This window comes from Manacus candei, unplaced genomic scaffold (assembly GCF_025592945.1).
Source record: "Manacus candei isolate 608988 ecotype Guabito, Panama unplaced genomic scaffold, ASM2559294v1 h1tg000014l, whole genome shotgun sequence".
In the NCBI taxonomy this organism is placed as follows: Eukaryota; Metazoa; Chordata; class Aves; order Passeriformes; family Pipridae; genus Manacus; species Manacus candei.
Window position 1 is genome coordinate 41,378,144 of NW_026138062.1, and position 14,370 is coordinate 41,392,513.

The window sequence follows — 14,370 nt, forward strand, 5'->3', positions numbered from 1 at the left end:
TTATGTTCTGATAATACTTAACTTCCAAAAATATTAGACATGATATTTAAAAATAAAAATCTCTTAGTTCATTTCTTTCATTTTGATCAAGTAAGAAAGTCTGTAAGTCTGAAAGGATTGTAGGAAGAATCAGATCTGGGTTTGGGAAGATATGTTTGAAATATTAGGAAACAAGAAAATACCTCCTAAGATATGTCATTTGAGAACTATAGTGTGGATTGAATAATAAATAGTAAACATAGTTAATGCAGTTATTCCTAAATGTAATATACAACTGAATTTTTTTCAACATTTTTTCACTGTCTTAGTCATTCTGGATACAGGACCTGGGAAAAAAGGCAGAAGCTCAGTGACTTAGTGCAGATGAAACCTTGGGAAGCTACTCGACAAAAGACTGGAATGTAGAGAAAATTATTTCTATTTTCAAAGATACAAAAATTGTAAGGAATTTTTTTCTCAAGTAAGGAGAAAATCTTACTTCTGGGAAAGAGTTCCAAAACTAAACTAGATAAATAAACAGTTTGAAAATTATCACAGAAATTGGAAAAGAGGCTATGATGGAGGGAAAGTTAATATGGAGAAAGGTAAATTACATTTTGTTACACACTGAAAAACAAATGATGTCTTACATAGAGACTTAAAGAAGGGAGAAAGAACAGCTATTTAGGTCATTTGAAAGGAAACAAAATGAACTCTCTAAACTACAGTGCTTTCTCACTTAATATTCTTAAGGATGAACAGAATGAATCAAAATATAAAAAGAGAGTTACTCTGAAGAGTTACCTGGAGATAATACCCAAAGTTATCCTTTGGCTTTACTCAGTTTCCCTCACATCACTGAGAAGGTAGCCAAATGTACTACTAAAGAACACGCCTGGGCTTTGGAAAGAGATGTATTGACCCTGGAGGGCAAAGCAACTTAAGACTGGTCATTTGAAAATGAATTCAGGTGACACATCAAGGCAAATAGAAACATCTTTTTTGTTTATTTATGAAATAACACTGATGAGCTGAAAAGAGGAATAGGACTTCTTCTCTGCAGTAACCTGGAGAGGAGCTACTAGAAAGGTAGAGCTACCTATTGCTAGGCTATTTGCGCAGTCAAGCATTTGCAGGCCAAATGGATGACAGGGCAAAAATATGGTGACACAAGTTCAATACTTATAAATACAGGCAATATGTTTTTTGTCTGTTCACAAATCTGTATGAATGAGAGTAAAGTAAAAGCCATATAAATGCCTTAAAAAAATTCCCATGTGAGAGTTTAACTGCAGTGACTTGGTAAAAGTCTTTTTTTTAAATTTTATTTTATGTCTTATTTCCTAAAATGATACCCCATTCATGAAGGACATTAAAAAAAACAAAAAAAACCCCAAAACACCCAAAAAAACCCCCAAAAAATCAACATACTCATAAGCAAAAAGTAGTGGACAGATAAGGGTTAAATTAAAATTGATTAATTGCAGAATTAAAAGTTAAAAAAATTGAGGATATGTTATGCAAATGAACAATGCTCCCAGTTTTATTATCTAACCAATGTACAGTCAGTTTTATTACACAGTTCTCTACGCTCTGGGGTCTTGTTGGAAGTGCCTGAATTAGTTCATTTCAATATCATGTTTTTACAGTGACAATTTTTTTCATTAATACTATAGGGCAAATCACACTCAATGGAACAGGAAGTCCTTTGCTAAGGAATAAATGAATTTTAATAAATAGGAATTCATTTGCTGCTGTGGTTGCAAGTATTTCTTTTTATAGGCATTTTTATTAGACACAGGGGATTCTCTTCAGTACAAAATCTGGATTATACTTTCTGGTATATACTTTTATCTCAGTGTCACATGAAAGTGCAGTTGGGCCATAATGCAGAAGTCAAATATCAAGCAGGAATCATGTCTTAAAGGCAAAAGCACATGTACTTAAATTCAACAGTCTGAATTGCACAAGTCTTTTAAGCTGACGTTAGAGTTCTGAAACTGCTGTGTATTAACGGAATACCAAGGAGGATGTAAGATTTTCCTGAGTGGCTAATCAGTGGACAACAAAGAACTATTATGTGGGTGCACAATGAAAATGCCAAACAAAACACAACAGCACAACTACAATACTCTGTGCCTTGCATGAGAAAGTGAGGAAGTGTGGAAAAACTGATTCAAGATAAATTCACCACTAAGAGCAATATGGTGATAAAAACTTCAACTGATTTATCTTTCCGAATGCTGCACTTAGCTCCTGAAGCACTAGGAATTTTAAGTCCCCACAAATACTGCTTTTCATTTGAAGGATATGCAGTACAGGGATAAAGTAAATGGTACAGTTTATTGCTAATTGCCATTAAACCCAAAACAGTGCAAAACAGCATCTCTGTTGTCATATAACTCAGACAATGTTAGCACAGAGGGTCTTTTACTTTCCTTGTTTTAACCTAGAAAAAAGTGCAATAGTATTATAATTCCCATTGCAAGGCTGTCAGAGCAAATGTGCTCCAAGACAGGGATTTTTCAGAGCTTAGCGATTCATGAAATCAGAATAGGGAGAATAAGGTGAAAACCTAAACAAGGAGATAGGCTGAGAAAGATTAGTCTGCAGCTACAGAGATGTCAATCTTAAAGTCTGAATTGTTTAGTATAATTTCTCCTAAATCCAAATTAATATCTAAGGTAAATTAAAGGTACATTAATGTATATATATATATTTAGCTTTATTTAGTGGAAAATTTGCTTACAATATAAACAATTTCAGTTTATGAGTTTTAGAAGTTTCTGCATATGTCTGTGTAAAACAGTATGCTACTTTCAATGCCCCTATTAGCAGCATACAAACGTGGCTTTTACACCTTGTTTTACTTTTCCATGAGAATGTAGGCTGCCTTTCTTTTGTAAAGAAAATTAGAGTTATCCAGTACAGATTCTAAAACAAGTTTTTTTAACATCTGAATTATGTTTATTATTTGATAGTTAAAACAATCACAGTAGAGTTTGTGCTATAGAGAAAATAAAGTCCTTCAAAGAAATGTCTTCTTTTCTTCAATTCAGTTCCTTTAAAATCAAAAAAATTAAAAAAAAAACTTTATGCAGAATGGAAATTTTTGGGATGGAGAAGAATAGGTAGATCCATATCTCAACCACAAGTGAGTCACTCATTATTAAGTCATATATGAAGAGAGAAACCCAAGGTCAGGCCTGTCCCTGTTGTTGTAGTGCAGGGTCTTCATGTCCTAAAATCTTGTTTGGCTCTTCCATCAGCCTACTGCAGACAAACTTTACTTTGCACAAACCTGCTTGATGCAAATTCAAGCTTCATGTGAAACATTTACCAAAACTGCTAACCCTCTCCATCCCTGAGCTATCACTCACAGTAAAGTGATTTCTTTCCTCTCTTCTCTGATGAAAGAATTGCAAAGTCTTAGTTTAGCTTGGATTTATAATGTGGTGTAATTATAAAAGTTGATTTTATTTTTTAAAATTATCTTTTCTTTATAAATATGAGATGGACATGAAATGAAGTGATCAGGAAAGTACTGAGAGTAAAATAAGTTCAGAGAATGTTCCCATCCCAGATGAAAAAATACAAATGGACAATGAAAAAATCATCTATAGAGCAAATACATATCCAAAAGTACAGCAATCAGGAGCTAGCTACTACTGCTACAGTTTCCATCTTCTTTTGAGAGCTCTTTCTGGCATTTCCAGGTGGTTTGCCTTTGTTGGTGAGAGCTGTCTTCCAGAGCCTTTTGCTTCTATCAGCTAAAAGGAGGCTTCTGTTGGTTGTTTTCTGGTTATCGACAGCCTGTGCTTTCTGTCTTCAGCTGTCAAGAACTGACTCGAGTACCTTTTTGGCTGATGCATGAGGGGCAACTGTGTATCTGTCAGGCTGGAGTGCCACTACCACAGACCTAGTAGCTCCTAGTGCAGCAGTGCATGCAGATTGTGGGACATCAGGGAGCACAGGCAGGTGACTGACAGAGTCTTCTCAGAGACTCTGAAGAAAAAAAAGCCCAAACTATGTGAAACAAGAAATGAGAGCCAGATAGACACTGCACCCAAAGGAACAGTGGATGGAAACTCTCAAGATGGGAAAGACTTGAAAGTATGATTTCAGGCAATAGCAATCGTCCTAGATCTTGGCCTGTAGGTCATTTACATCTGTAGATCTGCAACTTCAGGACAGGTAGAGTTCCCTGGGAGCAACTGAGGAGGAGGAAGATTCATCAGAGAAGGCATCAAAGACAGCTGATGCTGAAACAAACATTTGTGTATACACTAATAGAGTCTTTGTGTGTGTGTGTGGGGGGGGGGGAATGAACTGGTTGCACTGTTTCAAAAGTCTCTAATCACTGATTTAAAATTCAACTGGTGGCTGGCTACTAGTTGACATCCATTATATTCTTACAGAGAGGCTGCTGCTGTTTACTGCTCCTATAAATGTCCTGTACAATGGCAAGTTCACATATGATATGACATTGAGAATGTGATAGATATGCTATAGAACAGGGTTACTCCTCAGATGAACCTCAAGAGGTGGAGAAGGTTACTTAGACAAGCTTTACATTCTTTATAAAGTTCTAAATCTGTATAAAATAGCTCTGTGCAGAAATACAGGCTCAATATGACTAGCTAAAAGCAGATCTGAAGAGAAGGACCTTGGGTCTTGGCTGACACCAAGCTGAATATGAGTCAGCAATGAGCTCCAGCAGTAAAAATGGCAGGTTCAGAGAGGCAATTCTTCTATTTGGGACTTTTGGGATTGTATCTGAGGCAGTGACATAATGGAGTAAGCCCAGAAGGGAGATGCAAAGATGTTCACAGAATGAAAGCACATGACATATGAGTAGAGACTGGGAAATGTTTGGAGGTTTTTTTATTTCAGCCTGGAGAAAAGAAGGTTAAGGATACATTTTTTTTTTCTATCTGTATCCATCTATTGGAGAGTATTGAGAAGACAGAGCTGGGCTTGAAGATTCAGAGAATAAGAGATAAGAGACAAAAATTAGAATATGTGACAACATACAAAGAAACAAAAATACTGTGAAGGTGTCCAGATACTGGAATAAGTTGACCAGAGAGGTTGTAGAATCTCCATTCATAAAGATATTCAAGACTGGCCTTGACAAACTCCTGAGAAACATGATACAGTTAGTCCTGTTTTGAATGGAGTGCTGGACTAGACTGTTTATAGAAATCAAATCCAATTTCAGTTATTCTTAGACAGTCATGCTTTCCAGGAGCACTGCAATATAACAAAACAATTTAAAAAAAGGAAAGAAAAAGAAAATAAAAGCTGATTATTTTAATAATAACTCCTTACTAACTGGCTCCTCATGGATAATTTTTTTCCTTTTTGTGAATGATTTGGATTTCGGATTGTTAGTAAAGGGAATCAGGATCCATTCACAGCAAAGATTGCCAGAGTTGTAAAAGTAAACTTTGGAAAAACTGCTGACAAATTTTTGTGACAAAAAAACCCCACAAAAAGTAAATGTGTTTCAAAGTTGTGTGTTAATATATCAGAAAATTAGAAGTTGTCAATGAGTCCAAGAAATTTGCAGATGTGCTGGTTTTGGTTGAAGTACAGTAATTTTCTTCACAGTGGTTAGTATGGGCCTATTTTTTGGATTTCCTTTCCCTGTTAAACTTTCTTCATCCCAACCCACAAGTTTTCTGGGTTTTACTCTTCTGATTCTTTCCCCTATCCTACAGGTGGGGGAATGAGCGAGAGAGTGTGTGGGGCTTGGCTGCTAGCTAGGGTTAAACCACAACAGTGTTCATCTCTGTAGATAGGAGGAATTAAAAATTATCAAGACAGAGTGAGATTATTTGTAGTTTTATTTGGGCTTTTTCTAGTCTGTAACCTATTTTTGCAATTTTTAGTGAGAAGAGATAACCTATTTTTTCAATTTTTAGTGAGAAGAGAGCTGTCTTTTGATATTTGCTAGACAAAAAGAAAGACTGATTAGGTTTCGATTGTGATAACTTTCCAACCAAGCTACAAAACACCTTTTCAGTACTAAAATAAAAACCATAAAGACTTAATGTTCCATGGACAGAAGGGTTTCTTTAAAGATATATATATATATATTACCACTAAATACATATATCACTTGGCCTAGTAGTGACAAATGAACTACACCAGAGGATGTTCTTGGGGTTATGTAGCTGCTGTACATACTGAACAGTTAGGAAAATTTTGAGGATGAAAGGGAAAAGGATATGAAATTGCAAAAATACAAGGGTGAAAATAAAAGATTAATTAGCAGTTATGAAACACTAAACAGTATGAGCGATTCCTTTGAACAGCAGTAGTAGTTCTTGCCAAAGAGCAGTAATGCATAGATCTGAGAACACTGAAAGAGGTCATTCCTACAAAAATAACAAAAAAGGGATAGTGAAAGATCTTTCTGCTCAATGGTTTGAGATTTTTGTAAACTGGAAAGCTTATGGAAGCTACATCAAACACCAGCTTCAGAATGTGCCTGTTGTGATACCGACATAACCATACTTCCATCACACCATATCACCTTTTTATATTGGTGCAATACTATATAATCACTTTTTCAGACTATGCAATGAGGGGATTTTATGCAATGTGACCTTAAGCCACACATATGAAAATAACACACTTTTCTCATATGTCTTCCTAAGTTTTTAACTAGAAACTGTAAATTTTTAATCCTTTAAGTATGTTTGAATAGTTTCAGCACAGTTAATTTAATGACACTGTGGTAAAATTTAAATTATACATTTCCCACCTCTAGGCTGATTATGTCTGCTGTAAACATAGGCAGAGAGATAATAACCAATAAGCATAATACAAAAAGTGTACAGAGATGGTAGTAGGAAGGGAAATAAAAAAGTCTAGTACTGTATTAGATCCGGTGAAGTGCTACCAATATTAAAGGTGATGCTAATTTTACTAAATATATTTTAACAATCTGATTAAAGCAACATACTAATTAACTTAGAAGCTCTTACTTGTTACATTTGAAAAAAAAGAAATGGTAGAAATTATTTGTTAAAAGGATTTAGCGAGAGGAAAGTGGAAGGGAAGGGCAAGGTTGAGGAATGGTCATTAGAAGTCTTCACAGATATCAAATGCTTCAATTGCTTTTTCTTACTAGAATGCTTTTGCTTTTTCAAGGCTACTAAACAGAAGTCTTGATATATTTTTAAACTCCCTGTGTGCATTACATTTACAATTCTTTTCCCTCTGACTTTCATTTATTTGCTGTAGGGACAGTAGCTGTATGCAACCACTGAAAAGAAAATAAGAAATACAGAAATCTCAGATATATATGTAGAAAATCTACTTCCATGGAAGTCACTAACATCAGAGTAATGTGACTTTCACTGATACTGGTAATATACCATGGAAAAATTGTGTTATACACAACGAGATCATATTAGAAATAGTTTCTTTCACAGTGGCAAGTGAATTTACAATTTGCAAACAGTGATAGATCACTAATGGTTTGGGTTTTCATAAATATTTTCCAATTCTTGCCTTCTTTTTATGATTTACTAGGGAGAAACATTTCATTTAAAGTTCTTTTAAACTAAGCACTTGCCCAAACAAGAGCATAAGATTGATAAAGACAAGGAAAGTAACCCATAATCAGTAACAGCATGATAGTGATTTGTATTACTAATTGTCATATTACTTAAATAAAGGAATACTTTGGCTTTCCTTATACAGAAAAATGCATAGCATTTTCATGAGGAAATATAGTGTCTATTTTTTTCACAGTGAAGTAAATCTGAACCTTGACAACTGCAATGACTGAGGTTTTACAGTACTCAAAAATATGCAAAAGTGCAAACATGACAGTTATCCCTTGTTCTGACCTAAAGTATTTTTTTGATGCATAATGTGGAGTTCCATTACCATGTATTGCTTAGAAATACACCACTGAGAATGCTGATTGGATAGTAAATTCATGGTCATTTATGGATCGAAGTCTGTTCATAGTTAGGCAGATGCCAAGAAATCATTTAACTTGAGAAAGTCTTTATCTTTTATCGTGACTCTGTGGATTAATTGTAGCATTGTTTTCTAGACTAATTTAATTCTTTTTTCATTTTACTAATCCCATTAGAAAGCCAGTCTCCATCATACCTCTTTTTTCTAGATAATGAATCACTTGTTTAAGTTTTTCATACAATTTAATTTTCTGCAAAACATGTCTAACTTTTTACAAATATGCATAGACTTATTCATCTTCCCTGGGAGCAATTAGCACACAAATACTGACAGTCCATTGATTTTTGAGTTTGACAGACTGGGAAATACCAGAATATAATGTGAGAGAAGATGCCAAAAGCATCACAAATTCATTTTACATTTTGAAGTTTAATAATAAATTTCATAATATAGCTACAAAGGTTACTAATCTTGAAGCAATAGAAAAGCCAGTCTAATTAATTTTGATTTATGACAGATAAAGAAGAATATTCCCTGGAAAGGAGGTTTTCTAGTGCAAAATGAATTCTGGCAGCCCAAGTGTAGATCTTTGTAGTCTCCACACAGACCATGGACACTGACTAGTAGATCTAACAAAATATTGAGCATCAATTAAAATGTAGGATTGTTCTTTAAAGTGTTATAAATTAAAAGATATGGTTGAAGTACCTTCCTGTATTCTAGACTCTGTCAAAATTTCTCAATCCAAATAATCTGGGTTCATTTCACAAATATCCCATAATGCCATGGGAATTTATTCTTTAACATTCTGCTTCTTTCTAATTTGAAAATAGACTTGGTGCTTAGGGACTTTAAACAGTTTATTGCTATATGGTGACGTCAATGACAGACAGAAATTATTATTTATCTTGTAACTAATTCAGTAATAATGCCCAAACATTCTGTCTGCTTCCTTAATCATATTTTCTGCAAGAGAACATGAGTGAAGCATGAGAATTGCTTAAGAATGTGGCCAAAATTATTGTGTTGTCAAAACTCATGTAATATGGTCAATTAGTAAACCAATGTTGCTTTGGAAAAAGATTCTTTTTTGTGAAGGGATGATCTCTTTTTTGTGAAGGGATGATCTTGCTGTTTGTTTTTACTATTTAGTCAAGGTTATCATCATTTCCCTTTTCTACTTTATAACCAGTTCTCTAATTCCCATTTTGAGCCTGCCACAGTTAAATTAGACCATGATTTATGCAAAAATTGAAAAGAAGTGACTTGTAGAACTCTCTCAGGAAGATTAGAGTTTCTGTCATGAAGTTTCTCTTTCTTAATGTCCTGAGCATTTTCTCTCTTCGCTACTTTTTGATCATTAAATTGCCACTTGGGAGCCTGTGGATCAGCTGTTAGCATGAATTTAAGTGTTTAAGTTCCCAAGATTTTTAGATGAAGTTTCTTCTAAGGACAAATTACACTGAAAGTCACAGTCTGAAGAGCCTTAAGCAAAGAAAAACCTTTAGGCCACTGATGACTTGTCATATTCTGCCTGTATGGTGCATAAATAGGCAGCTGTTTATAACCAGAGCAGAGAAATGAATCATAGTTAAAATCAGAATTCACAAACTTTCATCAAATGTTAATCGGTTGAGTTATGTAAGCAGATATTCAAAGTATAGACAGCAGATCAAATATCTTGCATTGTTAGCACCTTATAATGGTTGAGTTCTTCAGCTTCTTCTTTTCAGTAGGGCTATATGAGATATATATATGTATACGTATATATATGGAATACTTAGAATTCAGTATCTGAGGAAAAAAACAAGACATGTAATTGTATGGAAATACCAAAAAACAAGATCATACAGGGTGGGACTCACCTACCCAAGTATTTGTGTCTAGTCTGTAGGTACCTGAAGAGATCCAAAACACCCACATGTACCTGATGGATACTACAGAGTAATTATGCAAGACTTGCACTGCACTGCCAAAGAAGTTGGATGACAGTGGGGATTATTGTAGGGAACTGTGTATCTGTTTTTACACAAATAAATCCAATTTGAATTGAAAACTGTTAAAATGTGATGAAACTGTTTTTCTAAAATAGTGCATATTTCAATGCAATGCACTGTTACCTAAACACATGCTTCTAGTTTGAATCAAGTCTTATTTCCCTAAAATGAGTCAGCAGAGGATATGAAGCACTGTATTAAGAAGAAATAATAGAATGTATTGTCCTGAATACCATTCCTGGGAAGAAAGACTGTGACATTTCAGTTCAGAGAAGTCATGTAGGATTTTGTAGATAACAATTCACTTGAATATAAACCCATAATTTATCGTGGGAAATATTATTTTTTAAACCAATTAAACTTATGAATGACCATTTTCTTTGGATATATAACTGAGGGGCACAGCATAAAACCTTCAAACTCGTTAATAATTTTCTCCTGAAGTTGGATTAATTCTAAAGATATTTCTTCATTACCAGGAAAAAAAAGTATGGTGTTTTCACTGATAAGTGAAAGGGTAGTAGATTGAGCTACCGTCCCATCTGTGTGGCTGATCACACAGATGCAGGAAAGTTTGTGTCAGGTACAAGTTAAGCCTAGTGCAATTCAGGGACCAGTAGACAAACTGAAAAATTTGTTTCGGAGTAATTTTCCATCCATTTTACATACATATACTTGCTTTTTCCTTCACAGCGCACAATCTTCAGTTTAAACAAATGTTGCATACCACAGTTAGATGGAACTGAAATTCTTTTGGAAAGCTACCACCGTGATTATGAAGAAAGCATGTAACATATATGTATGTTACACGTAAATACATGATCATATTCAAAAGTATAATGCAACGTGTACTAACCAAAGCACTTCAGAAAATTGAATACAAAGTTTGCCTGTGAACTCTTTCTTTGTTTCTGCTCTGAAATGCCCTTCTTTTCCCTCTTTGATTTTTTTGATAGTAATTAAACTTAAAAGCTATTAAAATAGGAGCTTAGAATAGAAACATTGACAGATCCTTAAATACAGTAGAATGAAGAGTAAAACTGTAATAAGAGCCTATCAAAACTGAAAATGAAGGAGTTTGAGGGACTAGAAGACTATAAAAATATGTCCATTTCTAAGTTTTTGAATGGTTATATTTTTAGATTTAAGCTCTATGTGTTTCCACTAATTGCTTAGCATAGTGTGACAGATCTAGGTATACAGAGCAACTACTTCTGTAGGTCAAAGATTTCAGTATTAACTTGAAGGTAGGTAAAAACCAATAGTACCAAACTTCCCTGTGTCTATGCCTAATATTGGCATTTTGAATTTAATGTCCCCATAAAAGATCTCTTTCTTCTCTTTCTTTTCTCTGACCTCTTCTGACAGCTGCTGAATGTTAGCAAAACAAAACTGGAAGAAAACAAATTGATACAAACTTAGGTAAATGCAAAATTTCAGCAGCCTCAATTCACTCCCTCAGGTACTGTTACATGCAGCTTGAATGCTTTGTCCCCTCCAGTGGCTTTATTCTAAGTTTAGTATGTATGGATGATGATTCTTACTTAAAAAGCACTGTTTATTTTTTTTTTTGTTCTTTGTAGGTCAGTGTATGGCTTGAAATTTTATATCCACATGATTATAAAGATAGAATTTCCTCATTAATATTTCTCCATGTTTTTAATATCTGATAGCTGCATAAATATCCATGTCTTCCTTTTTTCAGTATCCACTAATTTTATTTGTAATATTAAAGTGTTGACTGTCAAAGCACTTACAAATGATATCTAGTACTTTTTTGTTCAATGTACAGCTTCTACAGGCTTCTCTATGGCTGCAAATCAGTCCCATTGACCTCAGGTGAGTCACATGGTAAATGAAGACTATGTCAAGCAGAAAGTAACTTTGCAATGTGACAATACACAATGGGCAGGTTTTGTATAAGTAAGTAACATCTCCATTTTATTAATTTTGGTGGGCAAGCGGGTTTGGGACAGGTCTGAATGGAGAATTTTGTGTACCATGGAAGAAGCATTGTTAATAATTCATTATATGGCCATATTTATTATGGGTCAGAGCATCCCAGCTGATTGACATACATGTGATCAATTGATACACACAACTGAAGGGAGGAAGTAAGTAGACTGAGCCAGACTTTTTTTTGTTGTTGTTTAACGTAGGGGTGATTAACTGTAATAGGAACAAATATCCCAGATAGTCTACAGTATTTCCATCCTTGGAGATACTAAACACCTGACTAGACATGACCTCGAGCAACCTGTTCTAGCTGACACTGCTCTGACTGGGGGGTTGGACCAGGTGATATCCAGAGCTCCATGACACTCGCTGCTCTTCTGTAATTCTTTGATATAATTCAGAGAAAATGAACAAAAAAGGTTTTATCTGCTAGTAATCAATAAAAACACCACTGTGATTGTCTACTGCAGGAATAGGGATGTTGGAAGTTTGTGTCACAGTCAAACCTAGTTTTGTCATTTCCTGTTCTAGCCTCTGTCAAAAGAAGTAAGTATCAAAAGATACAAATACAAAAAATGTAGCTCCAGAGCTAGTTTTTATAAGATTTTAACCTCAGAGTTAGTCTATATTTGGACTGACATGAAGTAGCTACCAAAAGGCTTTACTGGTCTTGGATTAAAATGTGATTTACACGTGGTGATCAGAGAAACCATAGTGAGTTTTGTGAAGATGAGAGGAAAATATTATGCAGGGAAGTGTTACTAGTGTAGGTACAGTATGGAGACTTCATTGTCACAATATTTCATATTTTCAGCTTCTTTGTAATGTCATGCTGCCATATCGTCAATTTACACTATTGTCCTAGTTAGAACAGCTGGGACCAGTTCATCACTGTATGGGTGTAACCCAAAACTGTGTATTCTATAGTCTTCCATGCCATTTCCCAGAAACTGTTATCAATAGACCATTTACACCATCTGCCCATAGAGCCTGACTCCTCAGGCTATAAACTGGGTGTTAAGAGGCCTGCGAGAGGCTCCTGTCGTCACACCCATTGTGGAACTCCCTGCCCTGAGGGAGGTACTGGGCATTCCTGCCTGAACTGGAGGACATATAATCTTGGGGTCTTGGGACTTTTTGAACCACTTGTGGGATCCAGAGGAAGACTGCAGACCACCACTCTCAACCAGACTGCAGACCACCACTCTCGACTGGACTACAACCACCACTTTTCAACCAGACTGCAATCACCACTCTTGACCAGACTGCAATCACCACTCTTGACCAGGCTGCAACAGCACTCTCACCAACGGTTTTTTCCCTCTCCTTTTACTTTGGACTCAGGGGCCCCAACGAACACCACTCTGTTCATGCCCCAGGGTACTGGGTTATACATTTGTGTTTTGTGGGTTAAAACCAACTGTTTCTCTGTATAATCGTATTTATTGTATTATTTTATTAAATTGTTATTCTGATTTATAATCTCTGCTTTGAGTTGAGTTCATTTCCCTTGCCGGTTTACCTTTAAACCAGCACAACTATACAACTCACATCTGTTAGTAAAATGTTGTATATAACGCTATTTTGCTCTCCCCTCTTCAGAAAGTCAATATAGTATGAGAACTTAACCATTTTTCCTTCTCAGAACAAAATATATGACATGAGATGAAAATACAGCACACCTGAATAGAATGGCTTTTGCAGCTAATGAGGACGGATGCGCTCTGCTGCTCTCGTTACTATTGCATAAATGAACAAAAAGGGCCTTGTTTTTATCTTCCTGACTAATGCCACACAAGTCAGTTTAAGTGGTTCATTCACAGACATTACCAGAAAGAGGACAAGATTGCTCTTTGTACTTAAAGACCATGTGCAGAGTGGCAAAACTATTCTAGTGTACAGATAAGCAATCTTGCAAAGTGCAATTACATCTGGCATTTAACCTGCAGTGCTTAAACTACTTTTACTCTACAGAGCTGGATGGAACTTATTTAATCAAACATATTCTGTTAAACAGATGTGCTGCTGAGTACAAAAATTACTTATATAATTAAATCCTATAATGGAATTGCATTTTCCTTCTCTGAATCATTTTAAAACTATTCTTACACGGACTTCCATTGTGATTAACTTGCAAATCTGCCTTATTAAAATTATTTCAAATGAATAAGTGCATTCGGTATTTTATGTGGTTCTGACTACTTCAGCCTCTGTGCCTTTGGTATTCTCATACACTAAATTTGTAGTATCTCTACAGTATAAATGAAAGACTTTTGAAATTAATAACAGAGAATAGAGACAAAACCTCCCAAAATAGTACCACCTTTTCATGTCTGCATCTCTGAACAATGTCAAGATTTTTCATTTCAATATTGCAGAAACAATAAAGTCACTACTATCAAACAAATCAGCTTGAAAAAATAATTATGTCACACCCATGCTAACATATGCATGTTCTTGTCACTTGCTGCACATTCATATCACATGACAGAATCCA

At 35.1% G+C, this 14,370-nt stretch overlaps 1 protein-coding gene across 5 annotated transcripts in view; it reads right to left on the minus strand.

The window, feature by feature from the left end:
* Positions 1 to 14,370, minus strand: part of CNTN5 (contactin 5) — a 603,369-nt gene that overhangs the window by 99,860 nt on the left and 489,139 nt on the right. The gene's annotated exons all lie outside the window — the stretch shown is intronic.